Source organism: Artemia franciscana, chromosome 3, assembly GCF_032884065.1.
Source record: "Artemia franciscana chromosome 3, ASM3288406v1, whole genome shotgun sequence".
Classification (NCBI taxonomy): domain Eukaryota; kingdom Metazoa; phylum Arthropoda; class Branchiopoda; order Anostraca; family Artemiidae; genus Artemia; species Artemia franciscana.
In genome coordinates this window covers 13,106,687-13,133,243 of record NC_088865.1, presented here as the reverse complement: position 1 = coordinate 13,133,243, position 26,557 = coordinate 13,106,687, and the positions used below count along the sequence as shown (strand labels likewise).

General features: G+C 34.6%; 1 protein-coding gene across 1 annotated transcript in view; it reads left to right on the top strand.

The window, feature by feature from the left end:
• Positions 1-14,438: 14,438 nt before the first annotated feature.
• The window catches only part of LOC136024618 (DNA-directed RNA polymerases I, II, and III subunit RPABC1-like), a 30,751-nt gene continuing 18,632 nt past the window's right edge, over positions 14,439-26,557 (top strand). Inside the window, exons 1-2 of the mRNA XM_065700049.1 lie at positions 14,439-14,529; positions 22,713-22,801. The gene's annotated coding sequence lies outside the window, so the exon portion shown is untranslated. The remainder of the gene's footprint in view (positions 14,530-22,712; positions 22,802-26,557) is intronic.

Genomic DNA, 26,557 nt, shown 5'->3' with positions numbered 1-26,557 from the left:
AAGCTAATTAATTCAAAGTCCTAAATAAGCCAGGGAAGTGTTTTTTTTTCACTAAAAAATCACCACCTTCTTTGAACTCCAATTATATAGCCCTGTTTTTAGCCCCCTTGAGCTAGTATCCAGTTCCTGATTGTCATTTACACTAAATTTCACTGTTTTTGTTACTTATAGGCTATGTGTTTGCACCAGTTTTACCATTGGGTAAAACTGGTGCAAACAGTATTACTGGCTTTCATATAAAGTGAATATAACACTTTATGCCTTTTTAATGCTGTTTACAAATATAATACTCGCTTATAATGCAAATTCAGATTTAAGCACTTTTTGACCTCTTAAAAATGACCTATATATGGGGTAATTACAAATCTTTAATAGTTTAGAAACAAATTTGGGCTATATATTTGCACATCAGGGGTTGGGGGCAAAGTATAGCATATATTAATTATGTAAACTAACCATTGCTGGATTTTTTGTTTTATGTTTGTGCTGTTGCACTGGTGATTTCTCTTCTCATTAAAATTTGATGTGCACAAACACATAAAAAAAAAACAGCAATGGTTAGTTTACATATATAATATATGCTATGCTTTACCCCCACCCCCCTGATGTGCAAATATATAGCCCAAATTTGTTTCTAAACTATTACAGATTTGTAATGACCCCATATATAGGTCATTTTTATGAGGTCAAGAGGTCAAAAAGTGCTTAAATCTGAATTTGCAGTAGAAGCAATTATTATATTTGTAAAGAGCATAAAAAAAGGCATCAAGTGGTATATTCACTTTATATGAAAGCCAGTAATACTGTTTGCACCAGTTTTACCCTCATTTCTTGTTAATATTACTAAGCAGTCATAGTTAAGCACTAGAGAAGTCATTGTTAAATAACATGTGCTTATGTATATATAGCTTTTTGCTACTTATTCTTCTCTGGTTATATAATGCTTGATGTGGTATAAGCCAAGAGAAGGACCTGTAGACCTATAGAAGAAAACCTGTTAAAAAAAGATGATTCTTTGTTATTTACATAATAATTATACCTAACACATTCTACATGCAGCCATGCTCTAATTTAGCCCCAACCCTCCTAATATAGAAATCTATAGCTGAAATTACATATTTTCTATTGATTCTGCTAATCTATCCCTCAACCCTAGTACCTGTTAACTGAGGCAACTGTGGCAAAACAAGAATTGGAAAATCAAGTAGAATGTGGCAGAAAACATTGGAAATATATAATCAAATTAGGCATGTTAGGGGTGAATTTTTTCTTGTTCATATTTTGATTGACAAATCAAGTGAATATACCACTTGATGCCTTTTTGTATGTTCTTTACAAATATAATAATTGCTTATTTTGCTAGTTCAAGTTTAAGCACTTTTTGACCTTATTTAACCTAACAAATTTTGGCAGTGAAAAACATACATTATTTTGTCAAGAATGACCAAAAACACATACCTTAATTGAAAATTTGGCATCAAAGAAGAAGAAATACAGCATAATATTGTAAAATTTAATAATCCAACTTAACTGTGGAAAATCAGTGCTCATAGATTATACAACATGTAAAAAATGGATTAATAATGAAACAGTAAGTTTGAGACCAATGTTTTGAAGCTTTTTTTTACCCAAAAACTATTTGAGTATACTTTGGTTATTTTCAAGAGCTCAAAAACTTGCACTTGAAGCACTTATTATGTTTATAAAAAACATAAAAAAGGCATCAAGGAGTATGTTCACTTTAATTGTAAATCAAAAATACGAACAACAAAAAATTTACCAATTATTTAGTATAGCTGCACAATTTTCCCCTGGGTATGTAGGCTTAGTGGAAGGTCACTTATACCTGATCATGTCCCTACTGTTTTTACTTGGTTGAAAAAAATCCAAAGAAAGTTCCTATTGAAAAGGAAAGAGACCAAAAGTGAGATTGAATTTGTCATAGCTTGGAGGTTTGCCCCTTCAGTCTGTTTAAAAGAAAACAGATTCATAATTGAAGCTTTGTTCATTTCAATCTTAGGGATGATCTACATTTGTTACACTTCATTAAATGGTTGTAAAGGAATACTTTTATTTATTTGTCTTGTTTGTTTTCTACATAATTTTTTTAATCTTTAAATTGATATTCATTTCTTACAAATTAATTAGTCATACCATAGTTCCATTTGCAAGTTTTGACCTACTTCGTAACCCTGGTCTCAAAATTGCATATAAATTTATTGAAGCTAGGAAACATAGAACTCCTCTCTGTTTAAAAGAAAATGGATGGCCATAAGCAGTGCTGTCACTTACTTGAAGTACTTTTACTTGAAGTACTACTAAGTAAAATTTTCCATTACTTGTACATGTACTTAAGTAAAAACTCTAGGGTGTACTTATTACTTGGTACTTAAGTAAGATTACGAAATACTTATTACTTAAGATACTTTTAATGTACTTGTTTTTCAAATACTTTACCTTTGACACGAAAATTTTGTGTGTGTGCTTTGGCAATGTACAAGAAAACATCACCTTTAGATTTAGAGCAAACTCAGATATAGCTTTTGTGTGTCTGTGCTTTGGCAATGTACAAGAAAACATCACCCTTTAGATTTAGAGTAAACTCAGATATACCTCCATGCCCTATTTTTGGATATGAAATAAGGTATTTGTTTTGACAAAAAAAATTATAGTATTATTAACACTTGGTTTAATTTTTGTTTAAAAGTTATATAACAAAGAAAATTGAAATTATGTCGCAGTTCACTGGTCGACAGTGAGCTATAATCCCTTGTTTTGTGCTAAATGTTGCATACTACAGTCCATTTGGGCTTATATTTCTAACATTAGTGTTTAAGTTTTGTCATCTCGTCAACTGAACCAGATTTCTACCATTTCATCATCTTCAGGACCATATTATTGGTAAAACTACTGAAGCTATGAATCTTTGCCCATCTAAATGTTGTCTGCAATAAACAAGTCTAGGTATTTCTAGCAGGATCCAATGCAGTGGTATTTTGTCAAATTCGTGTCAGCAAATTAAGGTATTCAGACGAATCTGACATCAGATTTGTCACTCCATTCGTAAGTTATAGGCCCTACTAAATTAAAGGAAAACTCAACTTTCTTAAGAATTGAAACCCTCTCCCTCTCGCCCTATTTGAGATAGGGTTTGTGTTACCGGAACTTGATATGAGCCCTGATCTTAGGCATCTTTGGTCTAGTTTAGATTCGGATCCGTTACTCCATTTGCAAGTTATACTAAATTAAAAATTAAAGTTAGGGTCTTTATCTCAAAACTTGATGTGTCAGGGTCTTAGGCCTCTTTGGTTCAATTTTCATTCAGATCCATTACTCCATTCGCAAGTTCCTCTGAATTAAACGAAAAACTGTTTTTAGCAGGTAAAGCCCTCTCCTCCCTGTTTTATTTGAGCCAGGGTCTTCATCTTTCAACTTGATGTGTCTCATGGTCCTTGGCACAAAATCTTGCCATCAAAATTTTCATCCGAATCCAACCAACGTTTCTTCCCCTATACGTGATTACACAGACGGACGGACAGACAGACAGACGGACGGACAGATTTTACAACGTCTTAGGTAGCCATGTTGGCTAATTGGATCCAAAACAAGGAAAACAATGGCATATCATCATGCAGATATCATCACCTATTTGGACAGTGGAAAATATCCATCAAGATAGGTTTTTGAGATCTATCTGTCTGTCCGTCCGTCTGTGCAATCGAGTATAGCGGATTTGTATTGAAATTGAAATATTTGGATTAAAATTGAGCTTAATTAGGGCGATGGGGCTTTAAGTGTTAAAAAAATTCGAGTTTTCATTTAATTCACTGTAACTTACATATGGAGATGAATTTCGATGAAAATTGAATAAAGATGCCTAAGAGTATGATAAACATTGAGTTCTGGGATGGAGACCCAAGCTTAATTAAAAGTTGAGTTTTTCACTTAATTCAGTTGTAGCTTGCGAGAGATTGATGGATCTCAGTGAATAATGAACCTAAGGTGTCTAAGACCGTGACAGGCATCAAGTTTTGAGATGAAAACCCTAGCTCAAATAGAACGAGGGAGAGAGGGTTTAAGTGCTGAAAAAGGTCAAGCTTTTAGTTTAATTTAGTATAACTTGCGAATGGAGCAACGGATCCAAATAAAAGCTAGACCAAAGATAACTAGGATCAGGGCTCATATCGAGCTCTGATATCACAAGCCATATCTAAAATAGGGTGAGGGGGTTTCAAGTTTTAAGAAGGTCGAGTTTTCCTTCAGTTTAGTAGGGCCTATAACTACTTCCACCCATGGCTTGCCCAAAGCCTGGAAATAACCCTTTTCCAAAATAAGTCATACTGAAGCCAATCTTCAACCAAATATTCCGTCCCCAGAGAAAAATTACTTTGTATGGCACTTGGTATTTACCAAGTGACATACAGTGATCGCAAATTCTGTAGGTCTGTCGGTCTGTCAATTCCGGTCTTGCTAGTTTAGGCAATTCCAGATAAGCTAGGACGATGAAATTTGGAAGGTGTATCAGGGACCAGACCAGATTAAATTTGAAATAGTTGTTCCCCCGATTCGACCATCTGGGGGGAGTGGGAGGACGATTAATTTGAAAAAAATAGATCGGGATTTAATTAAATTTTATATTTATATGGATATCATGTCTCAGAGCTCTTACTTTAAATTCCGACCGGATCAGGTGACATTGGAGGGGGAAAACAAAAATCTTGGAAAATGCTTAGAGTGGAGGGATTGGGATGAAACTTAGTGGGAAAAATAAGCACAAGTCCTAGATACGTAATTAACATAAACAGAACGAATTCACTCTCTTTTGGGGAGTTGGGGGGAGGGTTAATCCTGAAAAATTAGAAAAAATGAGGTACTTTTAACTTACGAAGGAGTAATCGGATCTTGAATTTCATCGGATGAAATTTCATATTAGAAGGACCTTGTAACTCAGATCTCATGTTTTAAATCCCGACCGGGCCCAGTGGTCATTGAGGGGATTGGGGGGGGGGGCGGAAATCTTGGAAAACGCTTAGAGTAGAGTGATCAGGATGAAACTTGGTGGGATGAATAAGCACAAGTCCTAGATACGTGATTGACATAACCGAAATGGATTCGCTCTCTTTGGGGGAGTTGGAGGGGGTGTTAATTCGGAAACATTAAAGAAATTGAGGAATTTTTAACTTAAGAGCGGGTGACCGTTCGTGAGGTATGCTTGAATTTGACATTAAGAAGGAACTCATGTCTCAGATCTCTTATTTTAAACCCCGACCAGTTCAGATGACATTGGGGAAGAGTTGGAGGGGGACACCGGAAATCTTGGAAAACGCTTTGAGTGGAGAGATCAGGATGAAGCTTGGTGGGTAGAATAAGCAAATGTCGTAGATACGTGATTGACGAAACCGGACTGGATCCACTCTCTTTGGGGTAGTTAGGGGGTCCAGTTCTTTGGCGAGTTCGGTACTTCTGGACGTGCTAGGACAATAAAATTGGTAGGCGTGTCAGGGACCTACACAAATTGACTTGATAAAGTTGATTTCCCCGATTCAACCATCTGGGGGGGATTGAAGTGAGAGGAAAAATTAGAAAAACGAGGTATTTTTAACTTGCGAGTGGGTAATTGGATCTTAATGAATTTTGATATTTAAAAGGACCTTGTGTCTCAGAGCTCTTATTTTAAATGCCGACCAGCATTAAGCCTCTGATTTTTCTTTTAAATTAATATATTGATTCTTATAATTTTGCTACAGCTCATGCCATATGAGCTCTTGGCTCTTCCGACCTCGTCACAAGTGCCATATATATATAAATATATATATATATATATATAATATATAAAATACTTGAAGTAATACTTAAGTAGAATTTTGGCAAGTACTTGATATTTGATACTTAAGTAAGAATTTGGAAAGTACTTATTACTTGATATTTAAGTAAAAAAACAATGAGTACTTAATACTTGATACTTAAGCAAAAATTTGGAGTACTTGTTGAAGCACTGGCCATAAGTAGGATTTAATACACTAAAGTCCTAGGGCCATGGAAATTAAAACAAAGCAATGAAGATTAACTTTAAAATTCTGGACATGACATAAATATAACATCCACAAAGGCAAAACCATTCAAAAAATTTTACTTTTGTGCTCAGTTGCCAACCTGAGCAATTGCCCTAAATTTTTAAACCTTGCAAAACACTCACCAGCCACCTCTTATGACCTACACTCTTGTCTGTACATCAACAATTCATTGAAAAGGAAGGACCACCTTACTGGCATTTCTTCCTTTGTACTTATATTTAATGGATTTAAAAGAAAGCTTCTATTGGCTAAGTCAAAAGCCCAGTAAAGGACCAGGTGATCCTTTAGCCAGGAAGTGCAATAAGAAGCTAGGGACCAGTCATCCTATGCTTTTGCATGCCCTATCAGGGCATTGCGGGTGATTGGATCTCCATGAAATTTGGCAGGCGTATCAGGAACTGGACCAGATTAAATTAGAAATAGTCGTTTTCCTGATTTGACCATCTGGCGGGGAGTGGGGGGCCTCTTAATTCAGAAAAAATAGAAAAATGAAGTATTTTTAACTTACGAACGGTCAATCAGATCTTAATGTAATTTGGTGTTTGGATGGATATCGTGTCTCAGAGCTGTTATTTTAAATCCCGACCGGATCTGGTGACATTGGGGGGAGTTTGGAGGGGGAAACCTAAAATCTTGGAAAACACTTAGAGTGGAGGTATTGGGCTGAAACTTGGTGGGGAATATAAGCATAAGTTCTAGATACATGATTGACATAACCAGAACGGATCCGCTCTCTTTGGGGTAGTTGGGAGGGGGGGTTGATTCCGAAAAATTAGAAAAAATGAGGTATTTTTAACTTACGAACGGGTAATCGGATCTCAATGGAATTTGATATTTAGAAGGATATCGTGTCTCAAAGCTCTTATTTTAAATCCCGACTAGACCTGGTGAGATTGGGGGGAGTTTGGGGTGACCTAAAATCATGGAAAACGCTTAGATTGGAGGGATTGGCCTGAAACTTGGTGGGAAAAATAAGCACAAGTCCTAGATACATGATTGGCATAACCAGAACGGATCCGCTCTCTTCGGGGTAGTTTGGGGGGGGGGGGGGTGATTCTGAAAATTTAGAAAAAATGAGGTATTTTTAACTTATGAACGGGTGATCGGATCTCAATGAAATTTGATATTTAGAAGGATATCGTGTCTCAAAGTTCTTATTTAAATCCTGACCGGAACTGGTGACATTGGGGGGAATTTGGGTGGACCTAAAGTCATGGAAAACGCTTAGATTGGAGGGATTGGGATGAAGCTTGGTAATTTATGTGACCAGGCATCTCACGCCATCTACTACAGCTCTGATCCCGAGGACTTCCGAATCCTATATTTGGCCTATATTTGGGCCCGGGAAATCCTATAAAAATAGGACAGAGCCTATAATTTGAAACGAACCAACATGTCCGAACCCTTTTTTTTCATAGGCATGTATTTTGGGGTGATACCTGACACGGGGATGCCATGGATATTCTGTGGTAGGCACAACAGTTGAGAATTTAAAGTGCCAAAAGCCTATAGGCAAGTGTATTCTCCTGATGAGCCCTTGTGTTGGGTTGTTGCCTGTGAATTATTTGTCTTTATTGTTTGTATTGTTTGGTAAATGACAACTTATACTTATTGACGACATGACTGTCCATGGATTATTCTTTATGGTTGATTGTGTATGGCTATGCTGCTTGACCTATGTGGTTGTATGGATGAGTAGGGTTAAGGCCTCATTCAAGTGCTGGTCTATATTAGCCACTAATTTAGGAAAACAGTTTTCTCTTTCTTTTTCTATCTCCTCTCTTTTTATATATATATATATATATATATATATATATATATATAAGGCAAAGGAAACAATGATGACATCTATATTACTTGCTATATTGAGAGCATCAAGATTTCGATATCTGTAGATACATCGAACCTCATTGGTCTGCTTGCAAAATATTGTTTTTTTTTTTATGTATTTAAAAGCTTCTAGCCTGTTGAAACGTGCTTGATATTTTTTCAGTCAGTAAACATTCAATGAATGAACTATAATTTAAAAAAAATTTCTGAAGACAAATTCTGTCTGAATGAAATAAAGTAATGTGTTTGGGGGGACTTAGAAACTGTAATCACAAGGGGCCCTTGACCCCTGAATCACAAAGGCCGTGGAATAAACTGTTGAAATTACTAAAAGTACTTTAGGGTAAAGAGTAAGGTATTGTGGAGGAGACAAACCCCCTTATATACGTAATATTTTATGTTCGTTTTAAGTTCTAATGCTACTCATTATTTCTTTGTGAATTTTTTTTAAATTTATTTTCTCATTGTTTTTTTTTAAGCAATGCTGGAAAATCCTGCGCCCCTTCATGGAAATTCTCTTCCCTCATGATAAATTCTCCCATGGAAAGATCCTCCCACGTAACCCCCTCCCCAACCCATTCTCACCCTAATGCAAAAAATTCCCCCTGAAAACGTCTGTACACTTCATAATAACCATTACTATATGTAAACAATGGTCAGTTTGTAACTTGCAGCCCCTCCCTGGGAACTGGGGGATTAAGCTGTCCCCAAAGACATAGTTATTAGGTTTTTGACTAAGTTGAACAGAACAGCTTTCTCAAAATTTTGATCCGGTGACTTTGGAGCAAAACTGAACGTGGGAGGGGGACAAACTAAAGCAAATTACGGAAATAACTCCTAAACAAAAATGTGTCTAACAGAAGAGAGGAAAACTATATGGACCTTCTACAGGTATGAGAAACAGGTGATTAGAAACAATACATCTTTGTATTTCTTTATCATTAACTAATATGATCAAACCACAAACATCTGCATCAAAGATATCTGCTAAATTTTAATCTAAACTTTAATCAAGACACTTTCTGTTTGTGAAATTTGAATTTAAGAAGAGCAATTCCTATTCTGCAGGACAAAAAAAATTTATAGAACCAAACAATACAAATAAATAAAGGAAATTACCCTTTTACACCAATTGAATGTAAGATAGAATTGATCGAAGCTCCAATTATGGATCCGTGTTTATTTAACAGACAGGAGGATTGAGCCTCCAAGCTTTGATAAGTTCAATTTCACTTTTGGAATGGGGATCCAAGATAGGTCAAAAACTTGTAAATGAACATCTAGTATGAATAAGTCATTTCAAAAATGTATATCAATCAAAAAATTGTCAGTTCTCAGAGGTATATAAATCTTACTCCCATTGCTTTTCTTAATTTTGCAATATTATTTTCACTGTATATTAACAAAACCAGCATTCCAAAAAGCAACAAATTTCGGTATTATATGCATAGGCACCTGCTTGAGTGAACGACTAGGCAGCCTGGTCCAAGCTATGAGCACACTTGAAGTTGACAAAACTTATTCTTACCAGACTGTTCTCCACTTAGTAGGCGTCCAGCAACCAATATATTTAAGCTAGGATAATAATTAGAAATAGACTTTTGTCTGTTTCAAATAAAAGGTAATATCTTCCCTACCTCAGAAGAGTTAGTGGATTCCTTATTAAGAAAGTACCCCATACTTTCTGCCAAAATATATAAATTATATGCCAAGTAATTTCATGTTTCCTACCCAAGGGATATGAGATTCTGAAATTCCTAATAGGTCCAGTTTGAAACCTCTGTATTCATCACTTAAGATGTTAACACAATATTATTTTTTTAATGTTGCAAAATTCCGAGTTCAAATTTTCATATTCTTTTAGTAATTGAAATTAATATGGACTAAGGAAAAGCAATGAAAATCCCATGATCAGATTCAATGTACTATAGATCCCTACTTGAAGCCCCAATCTTCTTTTTTCTATCTGCGAAAATTTCGAATTTTGTATTTTTTTCAGAAAAAAGATCATGATTTGATGTTTATTTGTTGTTGTTTTTTTCCCCATGGGTGATTCTATCAAACCAATTTCCTTAGAAAATTGGAGAGCTTATTTGAATGGAAATTGTAAGTTTTCTATTGATAGAATGACCAACGTATTACATGGCAATCCTCCCCTCAAAATTGTACCATCAAAACATTTTGCTCAGAAGGTTGAAAGCCCTAAAACTATGCATTTGGAGATAAAAAAGAACCCCCCCTCCAGTTCCTGGGGATAGGTCTAAGTTATAAAAAACTGCCCATTTTGATAGTATTTGTTATTGGGAAGCTTTAAGATATATTTTTTGTGTGTGAGGGAATTTTGTGCTTGAGCTGAGTTTTCATGGAGATAATTTTTGTACGGAGGGGAATTCCCAGAGGTGAACATTCTAGTGATAATTCTAGACTGGGTGGATTTGATAGAATTCCTGATCGAAATTATTTTTATTTGTCTTATTTCTCTTTACCTTCTTAGTTTTGCATATATCCCTGGGAATAGTCCAGGGAAATGTTTTGCGTGTTTGGATTTCCGGGAAATAATATCTATGAAAGGAAGGACTTCCAGAGTGATTGAAAAACGATTAGAGCTTAGTCTGTTTCAAATAAAAATATTCTTAAGAGAATTTTTCTGACTGAATCTTCTGCAAGAAATTTTACGGGGGGGGGGTATTTTTTGCAAGAGTGGAATTGTCCAGATGGAATACTATGGGGAAGAGATCTACATTACGTGAGAAAAAACTTTCCCTTCATTTGAGGAAATTTTTTTTGGAGGGTGAGACAGACTTACCAGCATTATTTGAAAAACAATTGGAATTTAACAAAAACAAGTTTTTTCAGCTGAGAGTAAGAAGAAGCATTAAAGCTCAAAACATTTTTGAAGGGTTTGCAATCCTCCTTAATAACTTGCTCTTTACAGGAACGTTTGATGGTTTGTCCAAATTTTCCCAATAACAACTCTTCAAATGCAAGGGCTATTTGATTAGAATAGGAAGCTTTTTTAGAAGTGGAAAAATTTAGCGTGAAGAGCAAAGCAATGAGGAGGGGGGCACTCCCTTCATATGCAGAATAATTTTTATGTTTGTTTTGGGTTCTAATTTTACTCCTTACTTTCAGTTGAAAAAAACTTATTTTTTTATTTGCTTGGCTAAAAATTTATGTAGTGTTTTCAACTTGTCATGTTACTTTTGAAGAATTATATATATTCTTCTCTATATTCTATATATATTTTCTAAGTTGGAGCCAATTTTCCCAAATCCAGTGAAAATGACAATGAAAACCGAAGAATGAGTCATAAATTACTACAAAGGTAAAGAGGCACTTAAGAAAACTGACATGTTTCTCTAAATACTAGAAATATGCAGGTTTATCTTTATTTTGACAATTTTTTTACAGAAACTAAATTTCAGTTGGGGGGGGGGGGAGTGTGCCAAAATAAGGTTTAGAGGGCAAACTTGGATCTAGAGAGGGCAGTTAACCCCATGCCACATAGCAAATTACACCCCTGTAGACTACACAAAAAGAAATACCCAACCATTTGATCTTTAATGATTGCTCCTTGTAGATATTATGGCTACTAACATCACATTTTAATTTTCACCCAGTCATGAGGCCATATATAGACTAGCTAAGTTTTTTTTAATGCATTTCTCATTGACAAGTAGCCTACTCGAAACTGAGGCCCAAAATACAAAACTGGAAATAACAATATTAAATATTCAAAACTGTTAAGTCTTTAGCCTAGTTGTTTAACTTTCTATCCAACATGGTAATTAATAGAAAACCAAAGTTTGTAGCAAAAAATTGATTCAAGTAAGACTTGTGGTCCCATATCAAAATATATAGCTAAAAATTAATCAGAGCAAATTCTTGCATATCTGAAGTACCTTAAAAACAAATTTAAATATTTTTGATTCACATTTATAGATAAAAACACCAACAATTTTTATCTAGATAAGGTTAATTGCGGCTTACTGAGTTTGAAGCACAGTAAGTAAATAATTGCAGCAGTTTCTAATATGTGCTTTTGATCATAATAGCAATACTTACAATAAGCTGAATTTGATGCAGGGCATACCAAGATTGCTGCCTTAGATAGCAGAAGTATATCCCTAATAGGTCCCAAAAGAGTGCCTATTATACCTTCAAGTTATATAAGACAAGACTATTGTCTGATGAAGCTTACCTTAGATTCCTTTTGGAAACAAAACTAGGGACATCCACATAAGTATTTTGAATAACAGTTAGGCAGTAGTAATTTTTTTATGGGGAGAGAAGAAAGAGAAACAGTTAAATTCTAGTCAAGGGTTTCTTAAACCCTGAAAACTTGTTGAATTAGGTGAATATAACTTTCAGAATTGAATACAAAGCCAAAGTGTACCATAGGAGGCAGGTCCATTGGACAGGGGCCAGCTTCCTGGGTGCTATGGTTGGGGTAATACCATGGCTTGGAAGTTACTCACCTAGATCAAATTTGTCACTTTGATTTATTTTTTGCTTATATTTGAGTTAGAAGGGGGGGGGCTGTTATTAATTTTACTCTGGGTACTTGAAATTCTAAGAACAGCTCTCTTGGGAATGTGTTGCCAAGTTACCCTTTCTTGGTTTTAGGGCTTAGAAGATTGCATATATGAGAGTTATAAAAGAACCTGTCTTAATTCTGACAAAACTATTTTAACTATATTTTAAGTTTTCAATGTTTTCTTTTCTGTCAAAAAATACAGTTCATACTATGTCAGTAGGATTTTAAGCAATATCTCAGTACAGTTTTAAGCAATATCAGAAAGTGCTGTCTTAAAATTACAAGTAGGGGTACAGATCTAAAAGAGTTTTATTCACCTGACTCAACTATAGTACTTTCCAAGATGGCAACAAGCCCACAAACTAGAATTTTACCAAAGATCAGGCTTTTTAGATGTAGCCAAATTAAAAATATAAAATCCTTATATAGCCTAGGCTACATATCAAGATTGGATGATTTTGAAGGTCTTTTATTCAAATTGGCTTTGTTTGACATTATAAATGATTGTTGATGAGAGATAGCCTCAAGAAGTAAAAACAAACCTATGCCACAAGTTAACTTTGGTATATAGGGTAAAATAGGACAAAACGTTTTGAGAGAAATAAAAATGTTTTCTTACTTTTTTGGTAAATTTTTTGTTGTTCATTTTATTGACTTACAAATAAGGTGAACAAAACATTTGATGCCTTTTTAAAGCTCTTTACAAATATAATAATTGCTTTTATTGCAAATTTTGTTTGTTTTAAAGGTTAGGTTCTTTGTTTTAAGGTTGAAACTAATGTTTTAAGCCTTTGTTATACCCAATAGCTAGAAATATTTTGGTCATTTTTAAGAGCTCAAAAGAGGCTTAAATTTGAATTTGCGATAGAAGTGATTATTATATTCTTAGAGCTTAAAAAAAGGTATCAAGGGGCACATTATTCTAAGTCAATAAAATGAATAATGAAAAATTTACCACTTTTTTACTTTGAACAGTTGGGTAGGCTAGTCTAGTTTTTCTGCTTAATAGTGCAGTAGCCTAGTTTTTTTAGGCTATTGCATAATTAACAGTTTCACTAAATGGGTCACATATAGATTAGGTTTGCTAGTTTTGAGGGAAACCCCTCATTCTTTACTTATTTTCAACCCTTAATTGACTCATGATGCCAAATTATTGTAAACTAATGAATAAATTATAGAATTAGCTATTAAAGGGAAGTGATCAAGGTGTAATTGCTATTGGAGAAATCAATAGGCCTACTAGCCTAGTCTATTGCCCATTATGAACCAATTGAAGATCAAACTGAATGTGCTGTTCTTCTAATTAGGCAATAGTGTTTATCTAAGGCCAAACATAAGCCTTACAAAACACAAGGCTATCAATGATTTTGCTATTTATTGTCCTAGGCTATCTTGGATGTCCAAAAATAGGCCTATGTCTTTGCTATCATCAGCCCAGTTCTGGAGCAGTCTCAACAGTTATTGAAACACTCAGAACCATGCCTTTGGCCTGGAGATCTGGCTTTGCAAGAATTACCAAGCATATATTTCAGATCTATAATAGAAGGATAATTCTTTGGAACTTTTGTAGCCTACTCCACAGGATTTTAAACATCAAATAGTAGTACTAGCCTACTATCAGTTTTAATTCACAAAATAATTTAATGTTGCATAATATGATAATTGCACCATGATTGAAGTTCATAGCCTGTCTCGATATTACCTTCTTAGCTTTGTAAATTATGTAGGTTGAATGTCATTCTGCCAAAATTTAAAAAATTTTGCTTTCCGATAATCTATCATAATTTAATCCTTAAAATAAATAATTTAATAATAATCCTTAAAAATAAATAATCATAATAAAAAACTGCTAGCTTTTTTTAAAATATAAAAATATATATTTTTATATAGTTAAATAATTAAAAATTGTTTTCAATACACTAATTTATTACTTTTTTATTTGAAAAAATTTAATTGTGTATTTCACTTTTTCGCATTTTAAGAAGAAAGTTTGAGTCTGGCAACGTTAGCGCTAATTACTAATTTAAGACAATGGATGAGGAATTTTAAACTTTCAAGCTTTGGCGTGTTAGGAAGACAGCCCTTCAAGTGAGTAGGGTTTGGAGAAACTATAAGTCCCGTTAAAGTTGTCTTGAAGGGAGAGAAATCAGTAAAATTCTTGATGGGGTATTGTTTAGTATCTTGTAGAGTAGGTGGTAAAAATCTAGACAAGCTACTTCTTGCTGTCTTGGAGAGTAGTTATTGTATGAAAATGAAACTTTTAGGGATGAATCTATTGAGTGACGTATGGGTAATTACCCAGCAGTTTATATAACTGAGCAACAAATAAAGTGAACACAGACTATACTAGCCTACCACCCAATGCCACTTGTTTTGCTCTTTCTGAATATAATAATCACTTTTCTTGCTAAATCAATTTTAAGTCTCTTTAGGAACCTAAAATGATGATATTTTCTTGTACATATTTTTGGATTTAAAAATGGTTTAAAATATTTATTTCAAACTTACTATTTCAATAAAAATCCATTTTGTAAAAGTTGTATCATTCACAATTAGCCTATTGATTTGTCAGGATTGAGTTGAATAAAAAAGAAATTGAAAACAGTTCCCCATGTTTTCTTTTTGTTAGCCTGCATAAAAACTGCTGTTTCTCTTATATGTCAAAAAATACCAAAGCCAATGGAAGAAACATGGTGGACAGAAAAATAGATAAGTTACTTTAAATTTTTTAGACAGCTTAATTGTGACAAATCAATGCTTTCAAATCATCTAACTTTAACAAAATGGATTTTATAATGAAATAGTAAGTTTGAAACCAGTAGGTCTATTTTAACTGTATTTATCCAAAATAAAACATAGAAAGAAATTATCATTTTCAAGGGTCTAAAAAAGGCTTAAAACTGAATTTTGAAAAAAAGTGATTATTATATTCAGAAAAAGCATAAAAAAGGGCATCTAGGATATGTTCAGTTTAGTGTGAAATTCTAGTTGAGTGACTTCCTGCTTTCTCAGAAAGGGGTTAAGTTAGGAAAATGAAATTTTCAGGGATGAGTCTACAGGCTAAAGTATATCCCAGGAAGGTATTTTAAAGTACCCACCTCCACTCCTTCTTCCTCTAGAGAGCCCTGAAATTTGCCTACATGACAGGTTATACCTATTGAAATTTTGACAAAACAACATTTTACCTTAATTTTCAGTTACCAGTTGCTTTTTCTCTGCCTTTAGTTCTGAAATTGCAATTTCTGTAATTTGAGTACAATTCTGAGCCATATCAATGTTTTTTCCAAAATTTAGGAAATGTATTTGCATATTTTTAAACCTTATAAATTGGGATTGAGCAAAGTTGTGAAGCAGAAAACAATTTTGTTGTACTTCATTCAAGCAGAAGATCTATTTTGCAAGGTTTGACTTTTATAACACACATATTTTTGAAGGTTATCAGAGGTCAGGGCCCTCTAGAGGGAGAAGGAGTAGAGATAGGTACTTCAAAATACCTCCCCAGAACATACTGTAGACCCATCCCTGAAAGTTTCATTTTCCTAACCTAACCTATTTCTGAGATTTCAAGAAGTCAATCAACTAGAATTTTACTGTTCAGTTTTTTTTGTCAATTATATAAACTGCTTAGTATTTATCAAAGTTTATTCTGGGAAGGTATTTTGATCTACCTACCTCTGCTTCTTCTCTCTCTAGAAAGCACTGGCCTTTGAGGATTTTTAAAAATGTTTGTTTATAAAAGTGAAACAGAGAAGTATTGGTTACTCACTCTGGTATCTGCTGTCTTCTGGGATGACTTTTTACTATGCCTCTTTGTCCTCAATGATTCTTTTGATATTAAGATTCACCATTCAAAAGCATTGTAAAAATTCACCTCTTTGGCATTGGTTAACAAGTATTGGAAGCTGTAGTTTATTCAATCAAGATTGATAGCCAAGATTCTTGCATCCATCAACAGCTTTTGCTGCCCATCTTTGAACATGTTTTGTTTTCTGCTGAACACCCTTATTCAGGGGTATTACAAAATACATCCCAAATTCTATCAATTGTTACACAAGACCCTTATATAGTTTGCTTGCAACTTTAATTTAAATAAAAAAAGCAGTTTTTTCCAACTGAAAGCAAGGAACAACATTAAAACTCAGATGAAAAGAAATATTTCCATATATGAAAGGGACTGTCCCCCCTCCCTCAATGCCCTGCTCTTTAGCTAAAGTTTACTGTTGTTTTGAAAAGTAGAGTTGTAAGAGAGAGTCAAATTTTAGTGTAAAGAATTGAGCATTGAGAAGAGGACAACCCCATTCATATACAGAATAGTTTCTGTTCATTATAAGTTTTAATGTTGCTTCTTACTTTTAGATTAAAAAGCTTGTTTATATTTAACTTCTGATTGTTCTTCAAATAATGCTGGGAAATCCAGTACCCTCTATGTGGAAAGTTTGCTTCCCCCATGGAAAAATCCTCCCACATAACTTTCTTTCTCCAACCAAAAAAATCCTCCCTGAAAATGTCTGTATACTTTATTACCTTAAATCGCAGCTTGGAGTGATATAAGGATTATCCATCCTTGTGATGCTCCATGAGAAAAAAGAATTCGTTTGGTGTAGATTGTGGCTGTTAGATTAGACTCTTGTGGAAGGCTCTGCAGCTTCCCAATTGTAAAGGAACTCCTGGCAGAGCCATTCCCTATCAAGGTGGGACTTAAAGATGTCAGTTTAAGTAGCAGAAACTGTTTCTTCAGACAGCTGGTTCCACATATTGATGATTCTTTGGTTGAAGAAGTGGCTTCTATGTCTACTCATGGAATGCTGCATGGAGAGCTTCAAAGAATGTCCTCTAGTACCAGAATGCAAGGGCTGTGCAAAGAGACCGGGAAGGGTACTTCCCAATAACCAATCCTATATGTAAAAAATAGGCAAAGTTTACAAGTGGCAGCCCTTCCCCCAGGGACTGTGGGGGATTAGGTCATCCTCATTGAAATATTTTTGAAATTTTTTGAAAAAATGAGTGTAGGAGGGGGTCTAGTTGCCCTCCAATTTTTTGGTCACTTAAAAAGATAACTAGAACTTTTAATTCTTGTTTAAATGAGCCCTCTTTTAATATCCTAGGACCAATGGGTCAATGGGTTCAGCAATGGGTCAATGGGTTCACAAACATGCAGCTGTGATCTTTCTTTGGACAAAAAAAAAATACAATAATCCACTTTTTGCAGATATGAACCTGAAACCTCCACAGGAAGGTTCTCTGATATGCTGAATCTGATGGTGTGATTTCCATTAAGATTCTGTGACTTTACGGGATGTTTCCTGCTGTTTTGAAAATAAGGCAAATATTCTAAGGCTTGTAGCTTTTGAAGGGTTAGAATAAACTTGATGAAACTTAAATATTTGAAATGCAGTTGAAGTAGCAGAAACTGTTTCTTCAGAGAGCTGGTTCTAAATATTGATGATTCTTTGGTTGAAGAAGTGGCTTCTATATCTACTTGTGGAACGCTGCATGGAGAGCTTCAAAGAATGTCCTCTAGTACCAGAATGCAAGGGCTGTGCAAAGAGACCGGGAAGGGTACTTCCCAATAACCAATCCTATATGTAAAAAATAGGCAAAGTTTACAAGTGGCAGCCCTTCCCCCAGGGACTGTGGGGGATTAGGTCATCCTCATTGAAATATTTTTGAATTTTTTTGACTTTGCTGAACAAAATGGCTATCTCAAAATCTTATTGGGTGACTTCGAGAAAAAATGAGTGTAGGAGGGGGTCTAGTTGCCCTCCAATTTTTTGGTCACTTAAAAAGATAACTAGAACTTTTAATTCTTGTTTAAATGAGCCCTCTTTTAATATCCTAGGACCAATGGGTTCAGCCTTGGTAAGAAAAACAAACAAACATGCATCTTTGATCTTTCTTTGGACAAAAAAAAATTACAATAATCCACTTTTTGCAGATATGAACCTGAAACCTCCACAGGAAGGTTCTCTGATATGCTGAATCTGATGGTGTGATTTCCATTAAGATTCTGTGACTTTTATGGGGTGTTTCCTGCTGTTTTGAAAATAAAGCAAATATTCTAAGGCTTGTAGCTTTTGAATGGTAAGAATTAACGTAATGAAACTTAAATATTTGAAATCAGCAAAAAAATCAGACTCTTTTGATGTATCTATTAGTATCAAAATTCTGTTTTTGAAAATTTCAGTTACTATTGAGCTGGATTGCTCCATAATTAAAGTTTGTTACCACAAACTGTTTAATGATCTGCTGCATATTGTATGCTTGATTATGCCAACAGTCTGGAATGCTTTGACAACTGCCATTTGTGCATATTAATGAAATTTTAATTTTTTATCAGCAACAAATCCCAAATCTTTCCTAGTTGCTGAAGAGTCAATCGGTTGTCTCAAGCCATCCTCTCCAATCATATAGCACTGCCATTTTATGTTCACTCTCCCAAAGTACTGTAACTTGCACTTTAGAATATTAAATTCAAGCTTCTACTTGCAGGCTCAAAGTGAAAGCCAATGCAGGTCTTCCTGTATGAAATATCTCATAACTGATGAGTCTGCAGAGCCAATAAGCTTTGAATCAAATATAGTATATATAGCTAGGTATAACGTGAAAGAAATCCAGGGTAAAACCAAAAGAGAGGGATATCTAATGCACAGTTTTTAATAAAGTGGTATGGAGAAAAACTTCATTGTCAAAAATTAAATATGAAAAAAAATATATTTGCAAATAGGTGGCTAATGTGAATATAAGTGTATTTAAAAGCAGGGGCAAATCTCCAGCATTTTATTGGGGGAAGGGGGCAAGAGGAGACCATATATGGATAGTCAAGGGGCATGGGATATATAATGGTTTTTCTCCACATTATGGGGGGGGGGGCACTGCCCCTTGGCACACTATTAAACACCATTGTATCATTAAATTACAAAAGTCATCTACATATAGATATTCAACAGCATGAAGTTAGTGGGAAATTACAAGCACCTCAGCTGATATGATTTTATAATCTTTGATATTAATTAGGTACTTTAACTTCTTTATTATGTACTTTAGAGGTCCAGGGTGGTAAATTCAAAGTTTGTGAAAAATTCCCTCCACCCTGCGTTTCACTGAAAAAAATATTTTATTTTACATCCTGTTTTGTAATTTTCAATTTATAAGGATCTTGTCTTGTAAAAAGAAATACCTGTATTTAATTTTGTTATGTTACATGTTACTATCAGCACCCATGCTTCAAACCTAACAAATAGACAAAAACCATGCCTTCTTTTCCTTTTACTCCTTCTTCAGCTCATTTTTCCTCTGAATTTGTATTGTGTTAGTGTCACAAAAAAGGTTTTTTTCTGTGAAAAATATGTTTGTTGGAAATTTAAATTTTTAATGACAGCCTAATGGTCATATAGATGGCTCTATGGCTCAGATGAATTTTACTTACAGTTACAGGAGAAAATAGACAGGGTTCCAGGTAGAAATATGGTGTTTTTATTAGGAGATTTAATCCACAGGTCAGTAGAAACAGGGATAGATGTTATCCTAGCCTAGGTAAATTTGGTGTTGAAAAAAAAAAATACAGTAATGGCTAAAGACTCTTGTAATTTTGTAGGTATAACAATCTAGTTATAACCAGTACAGTGTTTGGTCATAAAATGGCCAATAAGTTAACATGGTATTCAAATGATGGTAAGGCAGCAAACCTTATTTATTATGTTATTTTAAACCAAACTTCAGCAGGATCCATAGAAGATACTAGGGTATATAGGAGTGGTGTTATTGATGCTAAAAGTAAAGATTACTATGTGGTAGTATAGGGTTAAATTAAAGCTGAGATTTCAGAAGGGTAACTACCTTCCAGGACGTTATGATATTGCTAGACTCCAGAATGAGAATTTGAAAGAGAATTTTCAGGAACAGTTGAATACTAAACTGCAGAGTATAAAATTTGACAATGTGGGATATGGATGTAATAATTTTAGGAAAACAGTTTGTGAAGTTCCTGATGTTATTTTAGGGAAGAAAGTTAGGACTGCAGCTAGGAAAATTAGTGAAAGGTTTTATGTTTATCAGAGAGGAGAAGGGGCTTGTACAAGAATTATCTGAATGATAAGTCCTACAAAAACAAAAGGAATGTAAACAATGTGAAGAATTATATTAAAATATGAACTTAGGAGGTGCAAAGCAGAGGCCTTGGATAAAAATGTCAAGGATTTGGAAGATGCAGCTATACAGAATAATAGGAAAATATTATACTGGCATATTAATAAATCGAGAGGAAGCAGTCAATTTGGACTTATCCCAGTCAAAGATAGGAATTAAGCCACAATTAGTGATAATGAAAGAGAGAAGAGCAGAACATTTTGAGAATATGCTAACCCAAGATAGAATTGCAAGAAAAGATGTAGGGAAAAATGAAAAAGTTTGTGATACCTTGAAAGTGAAGGAACATTTGTTTTATGAGGAAGAATTAGCAGTACTAAAGACTTTAGCAGTACTAAAAGTATAAAAAAATAATAAGGCTATAGCTGCTGATTATGTGGTGAATGAGTTCCTTAACTATGGTGGTGCTGAGGTTAGAAATAAGTTACTGAAGATTAGGAATATTATTTAAAAAAGGGAAAGTACCTAGCAGTTATAGGGAAGCCTGAATTAAACCACTGTACAATAAAGGTGTTTGACTAAGTGTTATAACTATCAAGGCATTAGTCTGGTCTCTGTAAGTAGCAAATTACTTAGTAATATGATATTTTTTAGACTGAGAGAGGCTGTAGACAAAGTTTCAAGAGAAGAACAGTGTGGTTCTAAAAAGGGTAGATGATGTGTCAACAAAATTTTCACTCTTAGGTTAATAATTGAGAAGTACCTGAGTTGTCAAATACCTTTGGTCCTCAGTTTTACAGATTATAAGCAAGCATTTGATTCTGTTAATAGAAAAGCTTCATCAAAGGTCTTATCCTTGTATGGTATACCAGACAAATACATTAAAGTGGTTAGTCCTATGTACAAGAAAAAAGCTGCCGCAGTTTAGGTAGGAAATGAGGTTAGCAGTTGATTTCATATTAAATCAGGAGTTAAGCAAGGCTCTGTTCTATCCACGTTTATATGGATTATATTGATGGATTTTGTCTTAAGAAGCACGTGAAAGGCAATGGGAGACCACAGAATCAAATGGGGAGGAAAAACTTTCCTGGGCTTGGATTATGCTGATGATTTAAGCATCCTAGATGAAGTGTGAGCAAAATGAATGAACTTTCAGAGGTTTTACATGTTCAGGATGCCAGAATAGGTTTGAAAATAAATGTTAGAAGACTAAGTCACTAAGGCTAAGAAAAAGTGAGGATGAAAAGGTGACTTAAGGTAATGTGAAAATTGATCAGGTGGACAGCTTCACTTACCTTTGTAGCATTACTAGTAAAAATAATGGGAGCACTGAAGGTGTTGAAAGTAGAATTGACAAGGCTCAGGTTGGTTTTTCATGGTTAAAAGAAGTTTTGAAGAATAGGAAGATAAGTCTGCAAATGAAGACTAGAATATTAGAAGCTACAGAGGTAAAATAGCGATTCAGGTTTAAGTGTGCTGAAAAGCAGATGAAGATGACGTTTTCCAAAGAAATTGTTTTGGATACCCAGCTTACTGACTGTATTTCAAGCATTAGGCTCTACAAAAAGGTTGGTTCAATCTTGATTTCTAGGGTAATAATGAGAGAAAGGTTGAGATGGCTAGGGCATATTCTCTGGATGAAGGATGACATATTGTCAAAGATTTTCCTTTTTGGCCAGCCACCTAGTGCTCCAGTTCCAAAAATTGGAAAGTGCTAAATGGAAAGTAGGTTGTTTTCAGTTGGGGTGGATGGATGTTGTAAAGAAAGATTTACAGGAAATGAGAACTTCCTGGGAGGGTGTAAAGAGAGAGGCTTTGAATAGATTAGGCTGGAGGAGGAGCTTGCATAGCTGTGTTGGCCTCAGGCAACTTGGTACTGTGGTGAGCTGTTTGTAGTAGTATCAGTTGTAGTAATAATGGTCATGTAGTGTGTGTTTGTTTTTGGTAGTGTGTATGGTGATAGTATTCATGTTTGAAACAGTCCAGAAAGAATAAAATACTCTTATTAAAAACTGTATGTCAGATTGCTGGCTGTTTAGAGAAAACCTATGAAAATGTTTTGACAGCTGTTCAGAGTAGTTTAAGGCTCTTTGCATTAAAATATAGGGATTTATGAGAAAGAGATTTAAAAAAAGAGAACAAAGAAAACTAAGTTATTCCGCTTATACTTTTTTTTTCTCTTTTAGCTATGTCGTCAAAGAGGATATTATGTTGATCAGAGGGACTTAGATCAAACAGTGAGAAGTTTTAAATGGGCATTTGGACACCGGCCAAGGTTGTTTTTTTGTTAGTTTTTTCAACTATTAAAGTATGCTCAAAATTTTTGCTTTGTTCTGTATCCTAGATATTTGCTTATCATTTTCTGTTATCAGCCAGGAGATTCAACTTCATTTTTATCTTGCTCAATTACTTGCTTTGTCTATTTGCAGTTTATATGAGTAGCAAAGCCATGTTACTGAACTTTACAGCCCTATTTTCTGATTTCAATCAAAGCTCTCTGTAAATAAGCTTTAAAATATTATTGTTGCTCTACTGTATAATAAAAAAAAACTTTTGGGTGTTATGTTATAGCCTATGTATCCCAGTCCTAAAATAAAAAAGTTGTTTTAAATGCAGTACTTCTATATAATAGACTGTGAACTAGGGAATATTTTACAAATCTCCCCCTCATCCTACCAAATGAAATTATTGCATAGGCTACTCCTTGGTAAAAGACCTTTGATAACCCTCAGGAACCAAGCTGAACTTTTTTTTTTTAGAAAGCATTAGGAAAAGTAATAAAAAAAAACTATCCATTTTTATGGTTCCAAAATTATTCTGCTTGAATGTTTGTGTTTTTAGCTTGATTAGATTAGCTTACTTTTCAGTTGCACAAAATGTGTACACACAAAACGTCACTGCCACTATAGATTCTATATAATACTAAATTTCTGTTGTACTTGAACATATTTAGTGATGCTATAAGTTAAATTACAAAGGTCATCAAAGTTATAAAGTGATGACTGGGATACTTTTCCTTTTTATCATTTTCTGGTCATTTTGCAACCTCTTCCAAATTTCATAGAAATATTAAAAGCAGTTATAAACTAAGTAGCTCTTATCTGCCCTAGTATAGGTAGTACAAGCTAGAAGTGGTTCATTTTTACAGTCTTCTATTGTTTGTTCTTTAATAACAAGAGCTAAAAGCTCATATGGCACTTTTGACAAGTTCGGAACAGACGAGAACCAGGAGCTCACATGGCTTAATACCGGTCGCGATTAAAAATAAGAGCTCTGAGACACTAGGTCCTTCTAAATATCAAAATTCATTAAGATCCGATCACCTATTTGGAAGTTAAAAATACCTCATTTTTTCTGATTTTTCCTCTCCCTTCAGCTCCCCAGATTGTTGAATCGGGGATAACGACTTTATCAAGTCAATTTGTGCAGATCCCTCACACGCCTACCAATCTGCATCGTCGTAGCATGTCCAGAAGCACCAAACTCACCAAAGCACTAGACTCTCCTAACTTCTCCAAAGAGAGTGGATCCCTTCCGGTTACGTCAATCACGTATCTATGACATTTGCTTATTCTACCCTCTAAGTTTCATCCCAATCTCCCCACTCTATGCATTTTCCAAAATTTTCGGTTTCCCCCTCCAACTCCCCCCAATGTCACCAGATCTGGTCGAGATTTATAGTAAGAGCTCTTGATATAGTAAGAGACATGAGTTCCTTCTAAATATCAAGTTTCATTAAGATCTAGTCATCTGTTCTTAAGTCAAAAATACCTCAATTTTTCTGAATTAACCCCCCCACCCCCAAAGAGAGCGGATCCGTTCCAATTATGTCAATATACGTATTTAGAACTTTTGCTAATTCTTCTCATCAAGTTTCAACAGTTCAAACAGAACAAATATCCTAAATAAGCAATAGCATCCACCAGCAATCACTAGCTCCAAACGGAATGAATGCTGGCAAGCAACTGAAAAAAGGCAAACCAATTCATTTGGAAATTGAGGTGATGATATTGCAATTCGACCATGCACACTACAATCACCAAATTAATTATCTTTGTTCGCTAATCTTTCCTCTGGAAAATGGTGGGCTCCACACTATTTACATATAACATTACTGAGTTTGTGGCATCTTTGTATGCAAGTAATTGGTTTTGTTCAGACGGTATTTGTGACGAAGATTACGACGCTGCTGTTCTTCTAATCGAGTGTGTCTTTGATCTTCACTTTCAAATTTCGACCTGCTCTAATTCTTGCTTTTGTTTATCTTAACACCAAGCCGCCGAAGACCAACACAGCTATCCTTCATCTGCAGAACATGCCCTAGCCATCTCAACCTTCCTTTCATTATAACCCTAGAAATCGAGATTCAACCACATTTTTCGTACAGCCTATTGTTTGAAATACGGTTAGTCAGCCAGGTACCCTGAACAATGCGTTTTTCATCATCTGCTTTTCAGAGCACACATGCTTCAGAGCCATATTCGACCATTGTCAATGCAGTAGTTTCCAATATTCTAATCTTGGTTTACAGACTTATCTTCCTATTCTTCTAAACTTTTTTTTAACTGTGAAAAAAAAACACCCTGAGCCTTGGCTATTGTAGTTTGCTGCTCATACCTCACTACCAAGATAACATTTTTCACTACCAAGGAAAGTGAAGCTGCCCACCTGATCAATCTTTTTGTTACCCATCATCACCTTTTCATCTTCACTTACTCATAACCTTCGTGATTTAGTCTTCTTAACATTAATTTTCAAACATATTCTAGCTCCCTGAACTCGTAAAACCTCCAAAAATAATTCATTTTGCTCACACTTTCATCTAGGATGCTTAAATCATCAGCATAATATATGTCCATCAGAGTTTTTCTTCCTTGTTTGAATCCGTTGTCTCCCATTGCCTTCCCTGTGCTCCTTAAGACAAAGTCCATCAAAATGATGTATATAATGGGGGATAGAACACAACCCTGGATAACTCCTGATTTGATACAAAACCCGTTGCTAACCTCATTTCCCACCTTAACCGCAGCAGAGTTATTCTCGTACCTAACTCTAATCATTTTAACTTATTTGTCTTGATACCACACTAAAATAAGACCTTTTCTAAAGCTCTTCTATCAGTAGAATTGAATGCTAGATCATAATCTATAACACTGAGAACCAAAGGTGTTTGACAACTCAGGCACTTCTCAATTATTAGCCTAAGGGTGAAAAATTGGTCAACATATCCTATACCTTTTTTAAAACTGCACTGTTCTTCTCTTAGAACTTAGTCTACAGCATCTCTCAGTCTAAAAAATATCATATTACTAAGTAATTTGCTACCTACAGAGACTAGATTAATTCTTTGATAATTATGACACTCACTCTTATCACCTTTCTTGAAAAGTTGCTTAATTAAGGCTTTCCTAAAATCGTTAGGCACTTCCCCATTTTTCAAAAATCATATTCACAATCTTCAGTAACTTACTTCTCACCTCAGAGCCACCATATTTAAAGAACTCATTTACCACACTATAAGCACCTGGAGCCTCATTATTTTTTAATCCTTTTAATACTGTGGCTAATCCTATTAATGAAGGGGGATCAGATGTTAAACCTGTAATCTTCTGAATACTGATTCATTTCTTAAGGGAAATGAAAATATTCATATTGTGTAGCTAGTGGCTTTAGGACTTTCATAAATGTTGAATTCCATCACTTAATTTCCTTCAAAGTTGTACCTCTTTTAGGTAGTTTAGCTCCTGTTTCTGAAACTATGTAAACTTTTCCTGTGCTAATATTAATGATGAGTAAATTTAAAATTAATGCATTGTTTCAGATTTAGAAGGAGCATACATGATAGATTTTGTTATATCTTATATTATAACCAAAACTTTGCTTTTTAGAATTTCAGTTTCTACTGATAAGGGTTGTTTCTTACTTGGACTTTGTTATGACATGCTGTTTGATCCAAGGCTTTTAAAATATGAAAGAGACTACTACTCCCTACTTTAGACCCTATTTTTTACATCTAATATTCATATTCCCT